At 41.2% G+C, this 25,664-nt stretch overlaps 2 long non-coding RNA genes across 2 annotated transcripts; both read left to right on the top strand.

The window, feature by feature from the left end:
• The first annotated feature begins 18 nt into the window (after positions 1-18).
• Positions 19-22,740, top strand: LOC121016421 (uncharacterized). Its single transcript, XR_005784268.1, has 2 exons — positions 19-114; positions 22,425-22,740. It is a non-coding gene; the product is annotated as an uncharacterized LOC121016421 (long non-coding RNA).
• Positions 14,368-16,964, top strand: LOC121016420 (uncharacterized). The gene is made up of 2 exons (XR_005784267.1): positions 14,368-15,426; positions 16,343-16,964. It is a non-coding gene; the product is annotated as an uncharacterized LOC121016420 (long non-coding RNA).
• Positions 22,741-25,664: the final 2,924 nt, after the last annotated feature.

Here is a 25,664-nt window from a genome sequence, read left to right as displayed (position 1 = left end):
CCTCTGGGCCTGCGTACGCTCCTCAAGAAACCGGCGCAGAAGCTGTGCGCAGGAGCGAGGGAGGGTCTGCCTTCTGTCTGCCGGTGCCACTCGCTTCACGTGACCCGGAACCAGGTTTCGGTGCTACCTTATTAGGGCAGGTTTTCATCTTTGGAGAGTTGGGGGTGGATGGAGGAGGTTAATTCGAGGTATGCGCTATATATTGCCGCAGACCCAGTCATTATAAAAGAGGTCATGGCTTTTTCAGTCAGAAATAGAAATGTGTTTCAGTGATCCGATGTTAGAATTAAAAATGATGCAGGGTCGTCCGGTATTCACTGGCTGTCATTTCAGCGCAGGACTATGCAATTAATTCATATGGCACGTATTTATCGAGAGCCTGCTATGTACCAGGAACTATTCTAGGCTCTGTGGATAGAGCAGTGATCACAAGAGACAAAAACAGAAAGGTGAAAGTCATTTCACCTGGTTAAGCGTGGTACAAATTTGCAAAAGTGCTTAACCCGGTATCAGCAGAATCTTATTGTAAAATGCAGGTGCTGGGCTCCAGAGTTCTGCCTACACAGCACTCACAATTTGAGTTAAGAAAGCAATAGCCCTTTTGGGACACCTGGACTAACTTGCTGCCTCTCGGCAACCAAACAGACACAAATAATGTGTATCCACATACCTGTGGACTAGGCGTATGACTCCCAACTTTGGCTGTTCATTAGAACCACCTGGGAGTCTTCAAACATTGCAACTATTTGGGGGTCCATCCCCAGTCAAATTAAATTCCTGGAGAAGAAACCAGGAACTGGTATTTTCTTCAAGATACTCAGGTGTTGCTAATATGCAAAAACATTGCTATACAGAGATGTCCATTTTCTCCAAGTTCATGTGTAAAATTTAACACTATCTTAATTTTAAAAACCAATTATTTTCTGAGGCTAGACAGGTTGATTCTCAAAAGTTTTTATGATGAAATAAACAGCAAGAATGGTAGACTGAGGGGACAGCTAGCCCCTATCAGATATTAAAATAGTGTGCTATTGGTGCATGAATAGGCAAGTAGGTCAATGGAGCAGCAAGTTCAGAATTTATCTACAAATAGAGCCAAGTACATACAAACGTTAGTGTATGCTTAAGATGGCATCTCAGTCACTGGGGGAAGGGGTGGACTTTTTAATAAATGGTGTTAGGACAATCAGACAGCCACTTGAAAATAGATAAAATTGGACATGTACTTTATGGTTTATATCAAATTAAAAATTGAAAACTAAAAGTACTAGAAGAAAATATTGACAATTTCTTTATAACCCAAAAATGGAAAAAGTCTTTGATGACTATTACTAAAAATCCAGAAAATCAAGTGAAAATGATATACTTGACAACTTAAAGAATTTTTGTTTGCATAAGAATAATGAACACAAGCATGCCGCCTTTGGTGTAAAATAAAAGGTTAAATAAGAATACATATATGTGTGTATTCATATTTGCTTAATTTTGCAAAAATCACAGAGGAAATCAGAAATTAATGAAATGGCTAACTAGCAGTGAGGCAGGGTGCAGTGGAGACGAGGTGGTAGAGACAAAATTAGGAGAATCCTCTGATAAACTTTTATTTGGGAGGAGGTATGTTTTATGGGGCCTGAAACACTCAATCTTGGAGGTTCTCTTTAAGAATATGTCACTTAGGGGCACCTGGGTGGCTCAGTCGGTTAAGTCAGCTCAGGTCAAGTTCTTGCAGTTCATGAGTTCAAGCCCACATAAGGCTCTGTGCTGGCAGCTCAGAGCCTGGAGCCTGCTTCAGATTCTGCGTCTCCCTCGCTCTCTGCCCCTCCCCCGCTCATGCCCTGTCTCTCTCAAAAATAAATAAACATTAAAAAAAAATTTTTTTAAACAATGTCACTTACATGTGGAATTTAAAAAATAAGCCAAAAAATTAATAGCAAAAGATATACGATCTTTCTTACCTTAAGGAGAATTTTTTTTTCTTTTTTCTTTTCTTCTTTCTTTTTGTTGTATTTATGAGAGGATGGATGTTAGCTGAACCTATTATGGTAATCATTTCACAGCATATGTAAATCAAACCATTGTATGCCTTAAACTTATACAGTAATGTATGTCAATTATTTTTCAACAAAACTAGAAAAAAATTATAGGGAAAAAAAGAGTGTGAAGCGGTCCTAAGACCCCATTTGAGAGACTTTGCAAATTTTTGTTTAGGGATTAAATGAGATATCTCCTAGAATAATGCCTACACAGAATCGGCATTCAACAAATGTTTTTTAAAATGTCATTGACTATGATATGGCAGGAAGAGTAAGTTTATTATACTATCTTTCCTGTCCTTATAATTTGCTAAGTAATACAATATAAACCTACAAAAAAGGAAGAAATAAAGTATAATTTCTGTGTTGAGTAGAGATTGGCCTGTATAAATATTATGATGACATTTTGACCAAATATAAAGTTTAAAAAATACAAAATTATGAATATAAAAGTGGGCATGAAAGTAGACATTTAATTAGAATGGACAAGTAGTAACAAATTATGAATTTTATATTTTATCTATCTTTAATTTTTTGCAAATTACCAATTTTAAAAAGCTGACAACTACCACAAGCATCACAAAATCCAGAAAAATAACATAATATTTCTATTAATTAACACTCTGACATGTCTATATGATATCATAGACTAACTTCTGGCTTGTATGTATTGTTGAGGAGGAAGAAATTTCCTTCTTTATCCCACTTCCGAGCATTATTCTCCCTGGTTTAGGAATTAAACTGACACGAGACAAATTAACAGGAAAAAAATCCAAAGTTATACTAAGTGTACATGGAGGCCCAATACTGAAATTGAAGCCTAAGGAAATGACCAAGGCAGGCAGAGTTTATACACTGTAGACCAAAAGACAATACGTTTATAAGAAATTGACAGGATAAAGAAAATAGACGTTTGGGAGCTTTTAGTAAGAAATTCTAAATGGAATTCCAGCTAAGGTAGAAATTTAGAATAAAAAGTAACAAGGTTTATTTCCACAGCTTTATCAGCTTTAAAGTCTTCATCTCTAGTGATAAGGATGCCGTTTTACTTGTTAGCATAGGGAGAGTATTTTTCTTTCTTTCTTTCTTTCTTTCTTTCTTTCTTTCTTTCTTTCTTTCTTTTTTGATTTTGGAAAGAACAGTCTTTATTATCTCTGCATCTGATTGTCTCTGTTTGATTTAAAAAAAAATTTTTTTAATTTACATCCAAATTAGCATATAGTGCAACAATGATTTCAGGAGCAGATTCCTTAATGCCTCTTACCCATTTAGCCCGGATCCCCCCTCCGGTACCCCCTCCAGTAACCTTCTGTTTGTTCTCCATATTTAAGAGTCTCTTATGTTTTGTCCCTCTCCCTGTTTTTATATTATTTTTGTTTTCCTTCCCTTATGTTCATTTGTTTTGTCTCTTAAAGTCCTCATATGAGTGAAGTCATATGATATTTGTCTTTCTCTGACTAATTTCACTTAGCATAATACCCTCCAGTTCCATCCACATAGTTGCAAATGGCAAGATTTCATTCTTTTTGATTGTTGAGTAATACTCCATTGTATATATATACCATCTCTTCTTTGTCCATTCATCCATCGATGGACATTTGGGCCCTTTCCATACTTTGGCTATTATTGATAGTGCTGCTATAAACATGGGGGTGCATGTGTCCCTTTGAAACAGCACACCTGTATCCTTGGTTAATACCTAGTAGTGCAATTGCTGGATCATAGGGTAGTTCTATTTTTAGTTTTTTGAGGGACCTCCATACTGTTTTCCAGAGTGGCTGCACAAGCTTGCATTCCCAGGGAGGGTATTTTTCACATGAGAGATTTATTTCCTGCTTTCAGGGGGACAGAGGAGGTTTGAATGTCTTTATACTGGCTGTTTTCTAAGTAACTTTTACTTCAAATAATCAATATGCCAAAGGGGCATAATTTGGGGCAGGCTGCCCTTGGCCCCTACAATATTAAGTTCTGTTTCTTCCAGAACTACTTAAATACCTCATTCAAGGATAGACTCCATATGTAACATTCATATCATATTATGTTCTCTGGCCCTGCAACTTCACATCACATCACTGGGCGGGAGGCCAGTATTCACACAGGTCCTCTGTTTCCTGGATAGACAACCATAACTGTGGATGGAAATAACTGCAGGTATATAAATGTATACCAGTAAATATATCCCCAATTCAACTTTCCCTTAGCCAGATTCCAAAAATATGTGAGACTTCTCTAATAACATCTGACAAAGAGGTGTCATGGTGAATACAACTGGTACATAGTATACTAATACTGTATGTTGCCTTGGTAACTGAAATACTACAGGCAGAGTGAGGATTTTCTAAAATAGTGAACAACTTGGTAAAATTCCAATCAAAGCAAAGTACAATATTCCCTCAGTTTAAAAAAGAATTGCTCTTCTAGTAAATTTGGTGTATTACTAGAAAACCTCAGCTAAAACTGGACAAAAGTGTATGCTTAAATTTAAGTAGGTTTCACAGCTACATGAAAGCCCTCTGCCTTGTAGAATATCTAGCTTTCCTGAACCCCATGGATGCCAGCAGTATTCCTCTCCTTATTTAGTCATTGAGGTAACCAAAAAATTCTCAGTAATTTCTGAGATGTCCTATAGGGTCTGTCCCTGCCCTCCTTGGAAATCATTGCCGTAACCCAACCTTGTCAAGCTGATCTATTCTAAATCAACTTCACAAATCCTAAGGTGAACGAAGAGGACATTTCTTAAAACATAAGCAAAAGCTAAGAAGAATGTGGTGTTTCCCAAAGCCCAGGATCCTTATCTCATTAGTATAATATTCCCCAAAATGAACAGTTCACGCTTTCCATAAGTCCCTTTCTACTACACACAAGGAGATAGTTTTGTGAAGTATCAACACCATACAACTACTTCCAACAAACAATGATCGTGGCTTGTATATTAGAGTTCACACATTGAAAAGGCCAGTCAATCTCTTTTACCAGTCTTCTTAACTGCAAAATGAGAACAACAATCGCATGAGGGTCTTGTAAAGATTCATTGATTTAGTACTCAAAACAAGGCTGTTCCATGAAAAGGATGTGCAAAATGACCTCCAAAGGCCAAAGTATCCATAAGGACTGAAGGAAAAGGCCAAGTCCAGTTTGATGAGAAATGGTTTTTAAGGAGACCAGTGAACAGAAGCATGTCTTGGGAGGCTATGGGACCAGTAGATCTCTACAATGTCCCCTCTTGTAAAACCTGCTTTTATGTAGTCATGCAAGAGTCATGGAAGATCGGCGGGGAGGGAATATTTGAGAATCATAGACATATCTCCAGAGCAGATCAAGGACTTTATTTTCCCAGGGTGTACTTGATGGTGTGGTTAAACAAAAAGAGAGAATGGGGGGATGCTGTGCTCAAGAACGCTTCCGGTCATGGAGCAGTCATCATGGCAGATTTGTCCAAGATGGCATCAGTCAGGTTCACTCAAATGCCTAGCACGTGGTAGGTGCTCAGTGTTAAATGTTTTTATTATGCTTTATTACAAGGCTTTCATTACTATAAAATAAGTTTAGTACTTCTTAAACATGAAGTGGAACATCTCATGGAATGTTCTTGGCTTCACATTGTCTGACAGGATTGAAGAGCACCGCTTTACCTGCTCATTGTAAAATGGACCCCCTCACCCACACCTCACCCCAAATTCAAGTAGGATCTAAGTTGACCCACAGAGCTCTACTCCCTGAACACCAACTCTTATTTTTCCCTTTTGTTAAACAGCAAATATTCAGCCAAGTAAATTCGAAGATATAATTGGCTTTATTAAAACAACTCATGAATCAGTGGCATCCCATCTAGCAAGTAGAGGAGAACTCTGAGGTGTCTAAAATGGAAGGTCTTTCTAGAAGGATATGACAAGAAAGTTATTAGCAGAAGAAAAGAATAATTCCAGACAAAGTCACTTTCCCTCATGATAAGAGCAGAGGGTCTTATCATGCCGATTACCTTATTTTTGTTTGGGGGATGGAGAGGACCCATGTGGCAGATTCATTGGTGCCTATCAGAAAATTCCTGACTGGCCTATTAAAACTACATTTATGGGGGAGGTTGAAACTGCAACTGGATTATGTATTAAGCCCCAATTTGGGAGTTTGGACTAAGTGATGCCATTTTGGGCTTGTGGTTTCCTTTTTAACACTCTGATATCTGCTCACCAACCATTTGGGGCTCATTGACCTTTTCACTGTTTCTCAGGCCATTCAAGCTGCAAGGAGTGAAGTGAGGATTCATGTTTCATGACCCTCCATTCTGATCACTCTAGACTCCCTTCGCTTTTTTATCAAACTTGCACACCATACCCCAGGACTAGTTACATTCCATCCCTTGCCCACTTGGGGCCCAAACACCACCAATCTGACTCACTTTGCTTTACAATTATAACCACACACTCCCAGTGGGCTTCCAGGACTTCATCTACTGGTCTATCCACTCTTCCCTTTATTAAAAAGGAAACCATAGGCTCAAAATGGCATCAGTTAGGTTCAGGCCCCAACTCAGCAAACCAAGACAGTTTCCACCTCCTGTGAATGTAACCTTTAGCCAGTCAATGTAGAATTTCCAGGTCAATACTAGGAAAATTTACTGATACACCCCTTCTGCTCCCCTTTGAAGGACAAACCTTGCCTAAACAATGCATTCCTTGCTAATAAATTCCTTTCTTTTTTTTTTTATGCCCTCTCTCTGCCTTTAAAAATCTTCATTTTGTTTTGCTCAGAGGGGCTCCCCTCTACTTGCTAGATGGGATGCTGCTGATTCATGAGGTGTTTTAATAAAGCCAATTCGATCTTCAAATTCACTTAGTTGAATTTTGGTTTTAACACCCTATCCTAGAGAACTATTTCATACTTTCTCTTTTCTCAAAATCCAGTTGCCTTGTTCCTCTCCTGATTCTCAGAAGATGATCTTGAATCTATTATACCTAAATAAGAAAAGCAATCAGAAAAGACTCTCCCATGCTCCTGCTGGCAGCTCTACCCATCCACATGCACTTGAACCCATTGACTCTACTGTCCTTCCTTCTGATTGTCCTGTCTGTGCTACTGAGAAAGGAGAGCATTGCCACACCCCTTTGTGCAGTGGAGCCCCTAGCCATCTTTTATCCACAGTTGGACTTTGTTCCAGCAAGCAGACTCCTCCCGCTCCCCTACCTACTGTGTGTTTTATCCTCTCTAGTGGCTCATTACATCAACACATAAACGTGCTGAAATATTTCCAGTGTTAAAGACAAAAGACCCTCTTTGACCCCACATTACCCTCCAGCTACAGAGCTTTCCAGCAAAGCTCCTGGAAGACTGTGTTCATTGTGTCCACCCCCCCCCCCCTTCTATTCAACTCACTTCTGTCAGGCATTTGTTCACCCATTAAATAGGCTTTTGTTGAGGTCACCCTTGACCCCCATGTTGGGAAATCCAATAGCTCATTCTCTATGGACTTCTTCCTCTGATCTCAGTAGACTTGACTCCGTTGCTCACTCTCTCCTTCATGAATCCCATTCTTTGCTTGGCTACTCCTACTCTCCTTGATTCTCCTATCTGCTGCTCCCCTCGCTGGGTCCTCTTTTCTTCCTAAGCTCAAGGCTGGGATTTCACAAAGACTCTGTCCTCAGCTCTCTTCTCTATCTATAGAGATGGGGGATCTCAACTGATGCATGGTTATAAGTATAAATGCCATCTATATGCTGAAGTCTTCAGAAATGAACTCCCCCTTGGTCCTCCCCTGAACTCCAGGCTCATAGATCCATGGTGTACCTGGATGTCTGTTGGGTTCTCAAATTTAACAAGTCAGCCCCAGAACTTGGGGTACCCCACCCCCAGTCTTCTCCCTCCAGTGTTCATATCATGGTAGCATTAGGCTCAGCCCCGATGCCTCAGTTTCTCTTGTATCCCACATGTAATCCAGCCTTAAATTCTACCACCCCCTCTCCCTTCCTTCACCCCCTCACTCCTATGAAGCAACCTTCATGCTCTCCTGGACACTGCAATGTCCCAATGGATCTTCCTCCTGCCTTCACTCTACTTCCCACTCCATGGTCAAGTCTCCTCAGAGAAGAAAGGGACCTGCCCAGTTATAAGGTCAGATCATATAATTTTGGCAACCTTCCTTTGGCTCCATATCATAATTAGAGTAAAGTCCAGAGTCTCTATATGCTCAGGCCCCTGGCCCTCCCTGAGTTCCCTGCCATTTTCCCCATCTTCATGCTCCAGCAACACTAGCCTCTTGCTGGTCTGTGTCCATACCAAGCATGATTCTGTCTGGACTTTCGCATTTGCTGTTTCCTCTTCCTGAAAAACCTGGCCCCAGATCTCTGTGGGGGTCACTTTTTCACTTCTTTCAGTTCTGTGCTCAGATATTAACCTACAGAAGACTTCTCTGTGACTCTTTCTACAATGATTCTCCCCATTCCCTGTCACTCCTGACCCTTTTTTTACTTGTCTTCATAGAACTTATTTGCCACGATGTTTTAGAGTAATTGATTTAATGATTATCTGTGTCTCACATCTGTCTTTTTTTTACTATGTCTCTGAAGCCTAAAACAGTACTTGTCACATCACAGTCTGTTAGTAGATGGGGATTCAAAGTGATAGTGGCTTTCAAGCTGGGTTCTAACAACGAAATCCTTTCTCTTTCACATCAAGGCTGTATTTTGTGGTGATAAGGGGATGGGGTGAGGGTTCCAGTTAGCAGACTAGGGGTTGTGTGGTTTGAACTGCCTGCTGGTACCAAAGGAGAGAGCACTCACCCTTCCTTATCAGCTTACAAAGTTGAGAGGCAGAAGGGGGAGAGGATGTGGCTTAAGTTAGCATAACATGATTTTCTTCTCCAATCATACTGCTTGGGAAGACTCATGCCAGAAGGCACAGGAACCTACTTCTGGGATGCTGGCCTTCTTTCAGGTCGATCAGCAACTGATGAACAAAGTATAAAGGAAGATATATTATTGTAATGTGAAATAAAAACCAAAAAACGTGTTTTGATTTTGGTGTGTTATTGCAGTCATTTGTGATTAAGCAATTGCTTATGCATACCTGAATGTGCAATGTGATGGAAAGCAGGCAGAGCTGGAAGGCAAGAGACCTTTCTCACCTTCTGGATTCAAGCTGCTTCATAGTAAAAGTTACATGATAATTTAAGCACTCTGCAAATGTCAGAAGGCCATGCATGTCTGGGTCATTGACCATTGTCTGGTAATAACATGTGTGACCATTTTTCAATTTTATACAGAATTTGCTTTTAAAGCCTTTTCAATATATAATAAATATGATATGATCTATTAGCGCAGAAACCATGTGAAATAGCAGGTATTTCATTTTATTGGGTTACCAGTCAATGTCTCACAGCTGAGGACAGGGGAGTGGGGAAGAATATAACATCAAGGTCTTCTGAAACTAAATCCAGGGCTATTCTCACCGTGTGATTATGTCACTAAAGTTCCCCGTGAAATTTTTATTGACTCGAATTCATACAGGAACAGGGGCAGGACTTATCTGGGGTGTTTGTTTGTTTGTTTGTTTGTTTGTTTGTTTGTTTGTTGAGACTCTAGAATCCATCTTGTAATAATAAAGCTCCTTTGTTGTGTCAAATCATTCTCAAGCCTCACAAGTGCTTAAGATTCCATCACCAAGGCTTGGGAATTGAGTGCAAAGTCTTTGTTATAACTTAAAGTATCAAGATGAGTCATGGTACGATAGAAGGAAGGAAGGTAGAGATTCAGAGATTGTTACTGTAAGTCAGTCTCAAAATATAGTTCGGACCTTACCATATTGAACTCATCCTCAGTACTGATCCCTTGTTAACTCACTTCTCTAGACTCCCAAGGAGACTTCCTCACAGCAAGGATAAGCCATGCTAGATTCTGACTGCTCCCCTGGCAGTGATGGTTTCAGTGCAAGGATAAGCAGAGTAGGGCCTTTCTCAGTGCATAGAGATTGGTGCTGAAAGCCCAGACAAAGGCCAGAGGGAAATAAACTCCTCTTATTTTAATGAGCGATCAGTTGGGGCTAGACACCTCCCTTGGACCTTCTAAGATGTGGGTTACCTGCCTTTGCATTTTATTAACTAGTGAGATGTCTGCTGACACTATGGACAAACACGTTTACCCCTGTGCCACTCTGAACAGGGAACTGGAGAAGCCTGCATGGCCATCATGGGTCGCCAAGGAAACACAGTTTCTAGGAGCTTGGAGATGACCAAGCTCAAATCCCTGTGCTGGATGGAGTCAAGGAAGGCTGCATGTATGGTGAGGCATCTCTGGCACTTGAGAGGTGTTGAGGCTTCTGGGAGGTGTAGAGACCAGTGGGGATAGAAGTTGAGCCAGCTCTCGGGGAGCTGTTCGGAAAGGCTGCTCACCATAGACCTCTGAAGAGCTCTTGTGGATGCCAGGGAGTACTAGCAGGAAAAGCAGCAGAGGACACCAACTGCTGGCTGTTAGATAAAAAGATACTTACCCTTCCCCCATTGTTATTCCCAAACCCAAATGCCAGAGGAGTTAGGTGCCATTAAAGAGCAAGTGGTGGTATCCAGACCCAGGCCACCTTCTCCCCTTTCCCAAGACACCTCCTCATGCATGCACTTGGAAAAGAAAGAATGGTATTATAGGCCGCACTGTGTCCCCCCCCCCAATTCATATGTTGAAGTCATAAACCCCGGTACCTCAGAATGTAACTGGATGTGGGCACAGGGTCTTTCAAGAAGTAATTAAAGTTAAATAAGGTCATGAGAGGGAGCCCTAATACTGTATGACTGTAAGCCTTATAACTAGAGGAGATTAGGACACAGACACAAAGAAGGAAGACCATGTGAAGACTCAAGGATAAGATGGCCATCTACAAGCCAATGAGAGCAGCACCACAAGAAACCAATCCTGCCAGCACCTTGAGCTCAGACTCCCAGCTTCCATGATCGTGGGAGAGCAAAGTTCTGTTGTTTAAGCCTTTCAGTCTGTACTTTGTTACAGCAGCCCCAGCAAACTCATACAGAGGGTGTGAGATCTAAATTAGAAGGGCAAGGGTTTAATCCAGGCTGGACTTAAATAACTTGGTATATTTAGGAAACGTATATCTGCCCAAGAGATAGGGAAGGGGAATTTGAAAGAGCACAGTTAAAATCGGGTAACTGACATGTAGCAGTTTGAGTCTTTTCAACCCCCCATGCGTTTGGACTATTCACTCCCAACCCCACGTCTGCCATCCTCCTGTGAATTGAAGCAAACACTGCTTTCTTTAAGGCTGGAGGGGAAACTGGGTCTCTGTTCTCTGCTAGTTCCCTTGTGAGAGGGCCCTGATGTCCAACCTGGGCTGGTTTGGGTGTCGGAGGTGCAAGGCGAGAGGGCCAGCAGTACAATGTCTTGAGCTCTTGGGTGATCCCCTGCTTTTTCTCTTGTCTGCTTTGAGAGCTGACCCTGGCCACTAAGGCACTTGAGTCTTTGGACCAGCAGCCTCTAGGTAGGTAAGGAAGCAGCTGTCACCTGCCCTGTCACCAGCTTACATAGCTGCATAACAGACAGAAAGGGCTCTGCACCCTGAAATAAACTACCCACATTACCATGCAAGCACCAGTCCCCTAAATTGATTAAACATCGAATGTTATCTTGTAAGTTACCGACTTCTTCCTTGACTTTCTTTATGCTGACAACTACAGATATGTGATGGCTTTTGCAGAGATGTTCATTTTTTGGGGAAACCACAGTTTTATTAGTTTATTTTTTATTGAAGTATAGTTGACACACAGTATTACATTAGTTTCAGGTCACAATCTGGTGACTTGACAAATCTATTCACTAAGCTAGAGAAAACCACAGTTTTTGCAACATAAGCAGAACGTGGTGTGCTGTGTGCTTGCGTGTGTGTGTGTGTGTGTGTGTGTGTGTGTGTGTGTGTGTATAAAACCTGCATACTGCTCTCTGGGCTTCCCAGATCTGTCATTAATTCTGGAAAATCCTAGTCTCTTTTTTTCTCTTTGTTTCATTCTGGGTAGTTTCTCTCACTGTGTCTTTCGATTTACTAATCTTTTATTCTGCAGCACTGACCTATTAATCTCATCCAGTGCAATTTTCTTCTTAGATATTATAGTTTTTTATCTCTAAAATTTGACTTCAGTCTTTTTATCCCTTCTGGGTCACTCCACTTCTCTGCATATGATGCTCAATCTCTCCCCTTTCCTCATGGTTTATCCTCATTTATTAGTCCTTTACAGTCCTTAGAGGAAGTGGCACTAAATTATACATCTTCAAATTGCCATGTTTGCCAAGAGCCCAGACCTTCTGATTTTGAATTAGGAGACAACTGATTGATTCGCTGATTTCTTGGCCAATGATAGAACGAAGAAGGGAGGTTGCTGACATTGCCACGAAAGTGACCCAGTGAGTAGAAGGGATTGTTTCCTCCTTCATGCAACTATGAATGACGCAGTCAAGACTGGCCTCCTGCTCCAAACCCTGCCACTTCTACAGTAAAATCACTTGGTCTTTAGTTGCATGGTGTCATTGCCACTTTTATAAAGTCACCCAGGTGGCCCAGTCTTGGAGAAGTGTCAAAATCCAAGAAGCACAGTCAATATATCTACAAGGAAATCCAAAATGACTTTGCCCTGTCTTGTATTTCTTAAATACCAGACAGAAACATGTTGACCACAGGGACACTTATGAAAAACCCACTTTCTAGCCCATTAATTGCTATACTTTTGTAGCTACACCCACAATTCTCTTTTCAAAGTAGCACAGAAAACACACCACCTGGTACCACTTTTAGACTTTTTGTCTTTTTTATACCCATTTCTTTCCAATTATGTACACCACCACCCCCCCCCCCCCCAAAAAAAAAACCAAGAGAATAAGTTGAGCAAGGCAGGAGCCTCCTCAGGCTGGTTAACTCAGAACCCTCTTCATGGTAAGGGCTGGGTGGAAGACCAGGGAATCAGAATCAGAACACAATTACATTTTCCCAGCCACATAAATATTCACAGTGGCGTGGTCAACTTCCTCTAATTCTGGTCCTTTGGAAGTTTCCTTCAGTCCTTTCATGATGATCTTTCTCCTGGGGCCTTCATGTTTTCATATTTTGTGCCCCATCCCAAATAAAATCCTTTTTAGTAAGTTAAATGTGAAGGGTAAGGCTAATTATCTTCCAGAGGTATTTGCATTTTTAGGGGCACACCTTTAATTCAAGGTCCTCTATGCCCCAGCAAGCCTAGGAATGGGGCTGAGATATTATCCATCTCTAGAAGAAATTAGTCCATGGAAATAACCATCCACCAAGAGGCATATGGAGAACTCTGGCTGAGGTGCCCCAGGGATACATAAACTGGAATTAGAAAATTGTGTTAAAGGAGCAATGGTTGAGTTCCTTCTTCTTCTTCTTCTCCAGAGAAATACAGCTCCTGAACTCAAAAAAGCATGACATAACTTGGAAAGGGCTGCTCAGCATTATGCTTGGAGAGACAGCTTCTGCAAGTTGCTAACTGGTCAAATTTATGCACCATTTATTTTCATTTTCCTCTCATCCTCCAGCCCTAGTGAGGTCATTTGATTCTCTAAAATAAATGAGGGATGAAGATTCATTTTGTCTTAATGTACAGAGAACCTGGATAAAAAACCTCCTAGGAATTAATATAAGGCAACCTGTTTATTGTTGAAGACACCATAGGGAATTAGATGCAACTAAGGGTAAAATGAAAGTTCAGAACTCATATCTTCAAGACAGCAATGAGCGGGAGACATAGCTATTTCACAAGTCAATTTAAAAGTAATTACATACATTAGATGCTTAGGGATGGAATCCTAACTGAGGCATGAGCTGCTCCTTATTTAAGAATGAGTATCTGCCAAGTATTATTCTGTGTTTTACAAGTATCTTTAACCATCAAAGTTATTGTACAAAAACAGGTGATCTTATCCTTCCTTTATCTATGAAGAACCTGAGGCACAGAGAGGTCAAATGACACCCCTAAGTCATATTATGGCTAAGTAGATCTCTGTTCCAATCCATGTTTTCTGATGTTAAAACATGGTTTCATTTGTCCCACTTCATTAATCCCACGTAATGAAATAACTGTTTTGAAGAGATAGTTATACTCTCATATTCAATGCGGCATTATTCACAATAGCCAAAACATGGAAACAACCTAAGTGGCCATCAAAAAATGAATGGCTAAAGGAAATGTGGTATATATAATGGAACATTATTCAGCCATAAAATATCCTGCCATTTGCAGCAATATGGATGGGCCTTGAGGGCACTATGCTAAGTGAAATAAATCTGACAAGGAAAGACAAATACTGTATGATCTCACTTATATGTGGAATCTAAAGGCATAGAACTCATAGAAGCAGAGTAGAATGGTTGCCAGGGGCTTAGGGGTGGAGGCAGTAGGGAGATGTTGGTCAAAGGGTATAAACTTTCAGCTATACAATGATTAAGTTCCAGGGACCTAATGCACAGCATGGTGACTATAGTTGATAATACTGTATTGTGTATTTGAAACTTGCTATGAGAATGTTGCTTTCACCTTCTCACTATAATGACAACAAAATAGCAATTATGCCAGGTGAAGGATGTTACCTAACCTTATTGTGGTAAACATTTCAGATATATACAGGTATCAAATCATCACACTGAACATCTTAAACTTACACAGTGTCATATATTGAGTATATCTCAATAAAGTTAAGAAAACAGAAAACAAAATCTATGGGCTTTTGCCATTTTACCATCCCACTTTTTCTCTGGCACCTAAAGGTGGTATATTAATTTGATTCATGTTTTCATAATTTATATGAAATATATATATTTCATTAATTTGAATCAAATATATTAATTTGATTCATGTTTATCAGAAAGGACTTCTAATTTCCTGTACCACCATTTAAAATTGTAGATTGCAGGATTTGGGGCTACGATTGATTATCCATGTTTTATTTCTGTTTTTGCAGCACATAGACTCAGATCTATGCTGCGTCCAACAATTTCTCAGGATTATGATAAGAATTACAATTCTATTAGTATCACCCAAAAAGAATATGATTCTTAAGAAGAAACTTGACCTCTCAGGGGGAGAGTTGTTCTTCCTTAAGAATACTGGTGAAAACACAGGGCCAGTGCTTACCACTTAACATCTGAAAAGATGAAGTGTATTAACTCTGCTTCGACTACTGTGGAAGGAATATTTCATTGCACAGTATTTCCTGAATTTGTAGAAGCATTTTTCAGGCTTCTGGACTCACTTTAGTAATGGAGGCACCTTGATTCATCTCAAGCATATGGCCCTGAAAAATGACACTGTTGTTCCTAACTGCTGAAATGAGACTTTCTCCTGAGTGTTAACCATGGAAGAGGTCTGAACTCGTTTCTGAGGCTTCATTAATCGGTAAGTGGAATAGGAAAAAAATCTATCACAAGACCTGAGATCTTGCACAACTGCAAGATTGTGATTATTTCTTGATAGTTAAGATCCAGAAAAGAGAGATGGGCAATAGAAGATAATGCAATGCTGGGGGACCATCTCTCTACTTCCAGCCTTTCCTTAAAAGTGTGTAGATGTGTGGGAGCTGGTAAATGGTTTACTAACGCTGAATGATTCTATATGTACTCTGTTTTATTTTTCACCTCCGCACTGGGCTCATTTTGACCCTTCTACCAGGAATCCCTTCCTCAGCCCCCACGCCCCCTATACTCACCTTCCCCACCTTTGCTTGGCCAACTATTATCCAACTGGCACACTCTTCCAGAAGCCTCCACCCATGTTGAGATGGTGCTTCCTTCTGTTTGAGTGCCCATCTTATCTGTGCACCATTGCAATATAGTATGTATCTGTTTCCCACCCTGAAATGGGAACTAATTTGGGGCAAAGTCTGGGCTTCTGCTTGTTCTTTAAACACAAAGCATAGAGCTTAGCATGAAATAGGTGGTCAGTAAATATTATGAATAAATGACTAAATATATGAGTAAATCCATTACAAAGCTAAACACCAAAGGTCATTCAAAAATGTCAATCAAGAAAAAACCAACACAGTTTTATTTCTGGATGGGAAAGTGCCTGACCTGCAGGACACATGAGGCAGGGGCAATCTAAGGCTCTGAAGATATGTCTTCTCAGGGACTGAGACCCAGGGAAACAGTTAGGGGCCAGTGCTCCAGCTGTTCTTCTAGGAAAAACTGAGACTAAGTGAGTGAACATGAAATCATCCAATGAGTTTCAACTGGGACAAGAATAACTTATAATAGATTTAGAATAAGCTAAATGTTGAGCGTGCCCTTAAAGCTTTTCTGGTTTCCTTCCCCAGCAATTTGTTCACCTCATCTCACTGCTTGCCACAGGCAGACTGACCTGCTGCCTTCTGCTGCTCTACAACACGCACTCTGTCCCTTGGCACATCCTGGACCCCACCTCGTCTAGGTGCATCGCACTCTGGGGACAAATGAGTCAGGGCACCAGGGATGACGGAGAGTTGTAGCTGGAGATTCATGTTGCCCAATGACCTTGATCCCAAGTGTGCAACTTCCCCCAAAAGGTCAATAGTTAACACCATGCCCATCACCCAGAAAGATATTAAAAATCAGAGATAACTGTCATCCTAGCTTTGTCATAAACCTTAATAACAGAAATGCCTAATGGGGCTCGGGGTACTCCCCTTCAGAGAAAAAACATGGAAATGAAGTGAATCCAGAAAAGGGAAAAAAAAAAAAAAAAAACAAAAAACAACTGACAATATAAGTATGCTGTCAAGCCACGCTTCTAAAACACATTCCAGAATGCACTGGTCCTTTGAGAGGTTGTATGAAAAATAATCCCAAATCAAATACATTTCGAACCCTGTGGATCATGTTCCTTTTTTGACTATTTATAATGTATTTCAGTTCGTTAAAGGTGTCAAGCTCTTTAATAAAAATTACTCTTGTTCTATGCAGTGTTTGCCAAACTGATTTAGCCATGGAATCTTGATTTCACATAAAAATCTAGTAGGACCCCAAAAATTACACTTTGAGAAATGATGCATCACCGAGACTAGTTTCTTCACACTGTAATAATGACTGCAAATAACAACTTGCAGTTAAAATCATGGACTTTGGGGCAAGTATATCTGGGTTCAGGTCAGTTTCTGCTGCTTAATAGCAGTGTGTCCTCAGGAATAAATACACAAATAAATGATAGTAGCTTTCATTTAAAACTGTATGATGTTAAGGGGCACCTGGCTGGCTCAGTAGGTTAAGCAGCCAACTCTTGATTTCAGCTCAGGCCATGATCTCACAGTTGATGAATTCAAGCCCCACATTGGGCTCTGCACTGACTGTGGAGCCTGCTTGGGATTCTCTGTCTCCCTTTCTCTATGCTCTTCCTCTCCTCATGTTCTCTCTCTCTCTCTCCCTCTCTCTCCTCTCTCTCTGTCAAAAATAAATAAAACCTTAAAAAAAAACCTGTAGGATATAAAGACAAATGTTTACACATCAGTAAGCAAAGGAATATGGAGAGTATAGGTGTGTTCATCAAATCCACATCAAATCCTGATCCTGAGTTTGGAGAGACTAGTTTTTAGGTAATTAACAAGCAAGCAATCAGGGATCTCTCAGTCACTCTCCACAATGGGCTTGTGCAATGGGGAATATAGAAATTTCACAAGATGTAGTCTCTATTCTTAGAGATTTACTGGGGGAGAAAAGAAACAGTGAGGGATAAATGATGGCACAAAGAGGCTAATATGTTTCTCAGAGTAAAAACTTGCCATTTGGGTTTAAAGGAGGAGGAAATCAATGGACTGGAGCTGAATTTGCAGAGACAGGGAAGGTGTGGAAGTTCGAGAAAAGAGGCTGTCCCAGGGAGAAGTGTGAGTGGAACAGGTTTAAAGTGGGGATCAGCTCAGTGAGTGAGAATGAAGAGCAGAGGGGCAGGTGAGCAAGACTCAGGTGTGGGTTAAGACAGATGACAGAGAGCTTTGAAGGGGCCGGAAGAATTGAGATGTGAAGAACTGAAAACAGGGAGCCATTGAAGGTTTTTGAGGAGGGGAGTGGTGTTGTTGAAACAAGGCTTAGGGCAGATGGGGCTGACAACAGTGTGCAGAGTGGGCAAGAAGAAGAGAGATCAGGGGGTTGGGACTACAGACTAAAATAGAGCAAAACCACCGTTAACGAACTAATGAGGATGATAATCCTAAGAGATGGCCGGAGCACAAAATAACTTTTGAAGGATTTGGTTTTAAAGTTAAAATGTCAGATCCATAGTGTGTTGTTTCAGAAATCAGTCCCTTGGATTCACACCTTCAACATCCCCATCCGAACACAGAATTGTAAATGCTAAGTGTGTGTTCAAGATGATTATTTTGACCTCCATCTTCCTAAGTTCTGTGTCTCTCTCTCAACTGGTTCAGAACTTATAAGGGAAATAACAGGTTGTATACGTTAACCCAATTCTCCCCAGACCTCATCAGGAAGCATCATGCCCTTGACCATTTTGAGGGCCTGGGTCTGAAGCATCACTGGAAGCCCAATGTGGTCCCCAATCTTGGGGGCCTTTGTCATGATGATGCCTCAAGGGCAGACAGGAGGGATGTCACATTGAAAGACTCTACAGACCTTCCATTTCATAGCTTCAAGCTATTAGCGGCAGTTACCTCAGTGCCTCAGCAGTAGATAGTACTATTATAATGTACTATAATGGCTATGCTGGGTACTAGGATCATGAAGGAAGGAAAGGAATTTGGTTAAGTGAAAATAACCAGCACCCATCACATTCTGCTAGAGAAAAACGGGTTGTGAAATAGGGTTTCCAGATAAAAATATAGGATACTCATTTAAATTGGAATTTCAGATAAATAATATATAAATGTTTGGAATGTCTCTCAAATATTTCATGTGACATACTTATACTAAAAAATATTCATCGAAATTAGAATTTAACTGGGTTTCCTGTATTTTATCTGGAAATCCTGGTTTGTGGTCAAAAGTCCTGGTTCTCAGAGCCAAACTTAGCACACACTGAGATGAATGGACTTAAACAACCAGGTAACTTCTTTAAGCCTGTTTTTGCAAGGACCATGTAGAAATAAAATCATCTTGTAGGTTTAAAGTTCTGTAAATGTACTTATTGTTGTCATATTTTTGTTATTTGGCCCTTCTACTTTGCAAGCTTGGCAAGAAAGTCCATGCATTATTCAATTTTGACTCCTCAAAGCACCCCAGAAGGGCCTTGACCTATTGAAGGAAGTGTCACATATTTATCAAGACCGTAACAAAGTATTCTCACCTGAAGTCTATCACCTGGTGGCGTCTCACCCTAGATGCTCTAAAGACTCAGTCAGTCTATCTGGCAAAGCGAGATGGAGTGCTGTATGTTCCCAGGTAGCAAGACATTGGAAGTCATGATTACATGAACCCAGGGAAAAGCTGGGGGTAAGACTAGAAACAGTTGAAGACGGAGCTGCAGGTTTGAGACAGGGAGATCATGCAGAGGTATCTTTTACACCAGCACTTCTCACACTTACCTGGTCATCAGAGTCACCTGGGGATCGTGTTAAAATGCAGACTATGAGGGGCGCCTGGGTGGCTCGGTCGGTTAAGCGTCCGACTTCGGCTCAGGTCATGATCTCGCAGTCCGTGAGTTCAAGCCCCGCGTCGGGCTCTGTGCTGACAGCTCAGAGCCTGGAGCCTGTTTCAGATTCTGTGTCTCCCTCTCTCTGACCATCCCCCGTTCATGCTCTGTCTCTCTCTGTCTCAAAAATAAATAAACGTTAAAAAAAAATTTTAAAAAATGCAGACTATGATTGCAAAGCCAATCACCACTCCTTCGGAAATGGAGGGTCTAACACAAAGAGACTGTGGCAACCAGTATGGGCTATTCACGGCAGTTTCTCTCGTTAAATGGATGACGACATTATTCACAGGAGAGCCAAAGCCAGTGATTCTCAGGAATGACTGCACGTTGGGAGTTATCTTGAAGCTTTGAAAATCCACCTGTGCTCAGGCTCATCCCCAATTTACTCAATCTCTGGGAGTGGGATCTGGGCACCCTTTTTTTTTTTTTTTTTTGTATTTGTTTTTATTTTTAAAACTCTCCCTTTTCTAAGCTGTTTATGGCAATGTTATCCTTTCTGAGGCATTGATTTGGACATAAGGTATGATTCCATTCTGGCCCATGAGACACAAAGAGCTGGGCGGTTTGGGGTAGTATTTTGGTGTTGACAACACAGGGGAGGAAAGACTGTTCTTCAGCTCAACATTGTCCCATCTGCTTTTGAGGCCATCTTGTAAACCCAAAAGGTAAGTCTCAATACAGTGGATGCAAGAGCCCAAAGATCCTGTGTCCTTGAGATTAACCTTTAGGACCACTCTTTTGTGAGACAATAAATGTCCTTGTGTTGGGTTTTCTGTTACTTGATAGCCAAAAATGGTTATCTGTCAAGCACTGGACTGGACACTTTGTACACATCATATAATTTAATCTTCACACTAGTCCTTCAAGATAAGTACTATTATCTCCATTTCACAGCAAGGAAATGGAGACCCAGAGAGGACTGAGCTGTAAGCATATCTCAGAATTTAACTGGAATCACGGTCATGGAGAAGGCTTGGTGTTTTAGCAAGGACGCACCTTGGATATGTAGAGGAGCTGTTGGATACGTGGAGCATTTTCCCTGCACCCCAAACTCTTCTCTCATCAGCCCGAGGAACCAGCACAAGCTGACCTGAAATCCTTTACCTGTGGCTTTGAACCCTGGGTGCACATTGACTCCCCTGGGATGATTTTAAAAATCTCAGTTCCCAGGCTAGAATTTTTTTTCACTAATTCTAAAAGTGCATCAATGACAATGATTTGTTTTAAAGAACCCGCTTTTTGTCTCATTAATTTTCTCTGTTTTTCTGTTTTCAATTCCATGATACCTATTCTTATCTTTATAATTTTCTTTCTGCTTGATTTGGGCTTATTTTTCTCTTCTTTTGCTATTTTTCTGTTTTCTTGAAGTAGAAACTTAAATTATTGATTTGAGGCCTTTTCTCTCTTCTAATCTGAATGTTCAGTGCTATAAATTTTCCTTTTAGCTTTGCTTAATTGCATCTCAGAAATTTTGATATGTTTTCATTGTAATTCAGTTCTATTTACTTTTTTTAAATCTCTTTTGAGACTTCCTCTTTGACCCATGATAATTCTTTTTTTTTTTAAAGTAGGCTCCATGCCCAACATGGGGCCTGAGCTCACAACCCTGAGATTGAGAGTTGCATGCTCCACTATCCAAGCCCCACACATTGATGATTAAGAAGTGTTGAGGCTGGATGCTTGGTTCATGGACCTGTTTTGAAAGCATGAACAGAACTATGGTTTTATTAGTTTGATTGTTAACTTAGCTCCATGTTCTGTTTAGCTCCCTACTTAATTATGCTCTTTGCACCTCTTGACATCATGCTTGACCAATCATTACCCCTATTCCTTACTTACCCAGTGATTGTAGAAACCTAATGGGGACAGGATGGTAAAATTTGTCTTGACATATCTGATTGTACCAGGTCCTAAATAGTGTCCCATTTTGCAAAAGAATGCTTACCTCCAGACTGTTTCAAGCCTCCCCATCCCTGGTTTCAAGAAACCCCTTACCTTCCTCTTATGTGGATAAGCTATCTGTAGGCTCAACAGAGCAAGGCTGCTTTGGGGAATGATTCTCTGCCTTCTCATTGGACTGCTCTTCTGACCATAAAGCTTTCTTTGCTTCAAAACCAATATTTCAGACATTGGCTTACTATGCATCAGGTGCACAGACAAGTTTGAATTTTGTAACCACGTGCTGCTAATTTTTCAAATGTTTGAAGATTTTTAAGTGTCGTTTTATTATTTATTTTTAGTTTGATTCCACTATGGACAGAATATACTCTATATGGTTTCACACTTTTAAAATTTGTTAAGATTTGTTTTATGATTCAGGATATGGTCAATATTGGTGAATATTCTATGGGGACTTTAAAAAGGTGTTTCAGGTTCTGCTACTAAGGAGCTCACTCTTGACTGATTGCTCCACCTGGGTCCCCCTTACGGAGTAGGAGCTGTACGTACTGATAGTGGGGAGTGGGTGCTGGAAGGTGGTCCCATGCCAGGCTGCTGCCACTCCCAAGTTTGTCCCCAGTATGGATCTTCGGCAACACAGACCCAAAGAGGATGAGATCTGAAATTTCCTGGTTGCCAGAATAGGTCTTCATCCCTGGGGAAGAAGGGAACTGCCATTCATCTGCTGAGCCCACCACAGCATCTCTTCTGCGACACAGAGCTGTATTAGAGAGGCGGGTTCTATTCTTCAGTGGCTTCCTAATGAAAGATCTTCTCTATGTAGTAGAAGTTGTGAGTAAGGAAACGAATGCCACCTAACTGCTCCCACTTACTTGTTATAGGTCTTCTACAGCATAGAGATATGGAAAATGGAATCTGCTCATGTTCGCTGTCTGACAAAACCAGCAGGAATACCTGTTTCACCCCCAGAGATCTGGGAGAGACGTGAACTGCCACTTGGTTGCCAAGTTCACTGAAACAGTTCTTCCAGAAGGCAGAGCTGTGGGAAGATGGCTACAATCCCTGGCTTGAATATCACAGATTTCTACTCTTCTTGTTACGTGTCCACACATTTTGCAGGATTAAGGTTTCTCAATTTGTTGTAAACCCCTCAATCAATCTCCAGAGATTTTGAACAATTGACTTTATTAATTTTGACCAGTTTAATAAGGGTCTTTGTTGGGGAATGGTTGCCCTGAACACCTCAAACCACCATTCTGGGGGTCCTCCCTGGGGTCCTTCGTCATGCAGCAGTAACTAGCTAATACAATGGCCACAAAGGAGGCATACCAAATTAAGACAAGCCATCAGTTAGATGGAGAGCAGGGAAGGCATTTCAAGCAGGAAGAACAGAAAGTGCAAACGTGTAGAAGGTGGCAGTACTAAGAGTTACAGAAGTGGCTCTCAAATGTGGTCCCTGCACCAGCACCATCAGTATCTCCTGGGAACTTGTTAACGATGTGAATTCTTGGAGCCTACTGAAGCACAGTAGGTGCTCCACAGTCTGGTGTTCAGCAAGACCTACAGGTGTTTCTGCAGCACATTAAAGTCTGAGGACCACTAGAGTATAGGAATTATTTTTCATTAGCCACGATAGCTTGGCTCCAAGTGGTTTTCCTTTTTTTGTCTCTTTTTTTAAGAAGTGAGAGATAAGGAACTAATAAGCACTTTCTCTTAGTGAATGCTTTGGGCCTCATTAGAGATAAAGGTTCTCTGATACCAGTCACAAGAAGTTGGTCATGCTACAGCAAGCAGAGGTTGGCTCCACTTTTGCCAGGAAGAAGTCACTTCTGAGTTTTATTTGACTCCAATTGTTTTAATGAGGCATCCTGCAGTTGCCCTGCATATGGCCCCATTGAACTTGGCGGGGCCTCTGATCCCATGTGTGGTGGGTGGTCACGTTACCGTAGCAGAGGAAATGTAGACATATGACATTAGCATGATTTAAAAGAGAGTGTTTAAATGGGCAAAAGTTATTTGAAAGAGTTAAAACTTATCCAGGCCTGAAAGAATGAAAGTAAGCTCAGATTGAAAGGGAGTGAAAGCAGCCCTGCTGTTCCCCGGGCTGGCAGAACAGACCCAGGTAAAGCCAAGAGCAAAGTCACAGAAAATCACATTTCTTCCAAAGTCTGGCTTGTGGTTATAAAATGCCAGAACAACCCCTGCTTTGAATGGCCACTGCTTTCTTACCAGTGATTCCCCTAGATCTGCTTTACTACACCCATCTTTTACTACGAATATCCACAGGCAGAATCATCCCTGCTCTCAATGGTATGCAAACCCTGATTCATTGTAGTTTCTCCTCATTCTGCCTCAGAAACTTCAACCAGCCCAGACATGATCCCCACTTCATTTTTTCCCTATTTATTTATTAAAAATTTTTTTAATATTTATTTTTGAGAGAGACAGAGACAGAATGCAAGCAGGGGACGGGCAGAGAGAGAGACACAGAATCTGAAACAGGCTGTGGGCTCTGAGTTGTCAGCACAGAGCCTGGTGGGGGCTCGAACTCACAAACCACGAGGTCACGCCCTGAGCCAAAGTCAGATGCTCAATGGATTGAGCCACCCAGGTGCCCCTGTTTATTTTTTTCTTTGAAGTTAACTCATTTTCAGAGAGAGGGAGAGAGAAAGAAAGAGAATGGGGGAGGGGCAGACAGAGAGAGATACAGAAAGCAGGCTCCAGGCTCTGAGCTGTCAGCACAGAGCCAGAAGGGGGGGGGCTCAAGCCTGCAAACCGCAGGATCCTGACCTGAGCTGAAGTCAGACGCTTAACTGACTGAGCCACCCAGGTGCTCCGGTCCCCACTTCCTTTAGACTCTCCTCAGATCATTCTGCTGGAGCCTTGACTTTACAAACTTCCTCCCTCCTACTGAGCAGCACTTCACAGCTGCTTTGATGTCACTAAACTCACATCAATAAATCTGATTTTGTTGGACTACAGTCTCATCCCTGGAGGTCCTTGTCTGATGAAGCTTTAATAGGAGGAAAATGGTCCCTTGGCCCTGTATTTGGGTGAAGGGGTAGTAGTGATTTTTGTTTGTTGTTTGTTTTTATTTGACTTCATTACCAGTTTTACATCCCAGAAAGGAAGCCAGAGGACTGAAATTTTCAATGATGACTTATCACATTTCAGATCAGACCCTATTTCTGCCTCCCCATATCATTAGGTATTTTCTTATAATAGCCCTACACAAAGATCTGAAATTATCAGTCATGAATCAAGTATGGCAATCTTTCATTTAATCAAATCACTAAAGTTATTAATAATACGAGCATTCTCCACCTAAGGAACTTGCACTGAGAATTACAACAAACCAAAGCTAAGAGCTTTGTGACTTGATTAATGCAGTGTCTCTGAATTATAAATCTAGTATATTACTTCTGTATCTCAAATATGGGCTAGGCACTTATCTTTGACATGTTCATTCTTCCATTCATGCAAACATTTTTTGAGAACCTTCTGTAAGCTGAATACTGTCCTAGGTCTCAGATCTTAAAAGGAATTAAACAGAGCCTCTGCTCTTAGGAAGCTTGCTAAACTAAGGTTGGGGAGAGAACCAGAGGGCAGCTGAAGTGAAAAGATGAAAAGTTTTGTGGATGAGGTCAAGAAATCCAAGTCCTGATGTCCACAGGGGCTGTGAGGCCAATCCAGATGACACAGGACATGAGATACAGATGGAGATCATGAACAAATTACTATATCCCTCAAGGGAAGAGAAAAGTACAGTCAGGATGTCTGTAGATGACAGAACTGAAGCGGGGATAGGATGGCTTAGCTGGAAGAAATGAGCTGCCCAGAAGTGCAGAGCTTTAGGGAAGGGTAGAGTACAATTGGTCTGGAATTCTTAAGGTGGTGAGGAGGACCCCTCCCCTGAAGGCATTCTGGAATACCTGGTACTGGACACTGAGCATCTTCTCCCACCCCACCCCCTTCCCAGAAAGAGAAAGGAAATGGAGGTACAGATTTCAGGAAGAGATTGTGGATAAAGAAGGCTTTTCATCCTGGTGCAAAGGTTGAGAGAGCCCAGATAGAGGAGTGGCCCTGGAGGACAGGGAGGCAATGGGAGGATGGCTGGGAGA

This window comes from Herpailurus yagouaroundi, unplaced genomic scaffold (genome assembly GCF_014898765.1).
Source record: "Herpailurus yagouaroundi ecotype Mexico unplaced genomic scaffold, PumYag 210, whole genome shotgun sequence".
Taxonomy (NCBI): domain Eukaryota; kingdom Metazoa; phylum Chordata; class Mammalia; order Carnivora; family Felidae; genus Herpailurus; species Herpailurus yagouaroundi.
Note: the sequence above shows the minus strand (reverse complement) of the source record. Positions and strands in the feature narration are given on the sequence as shown.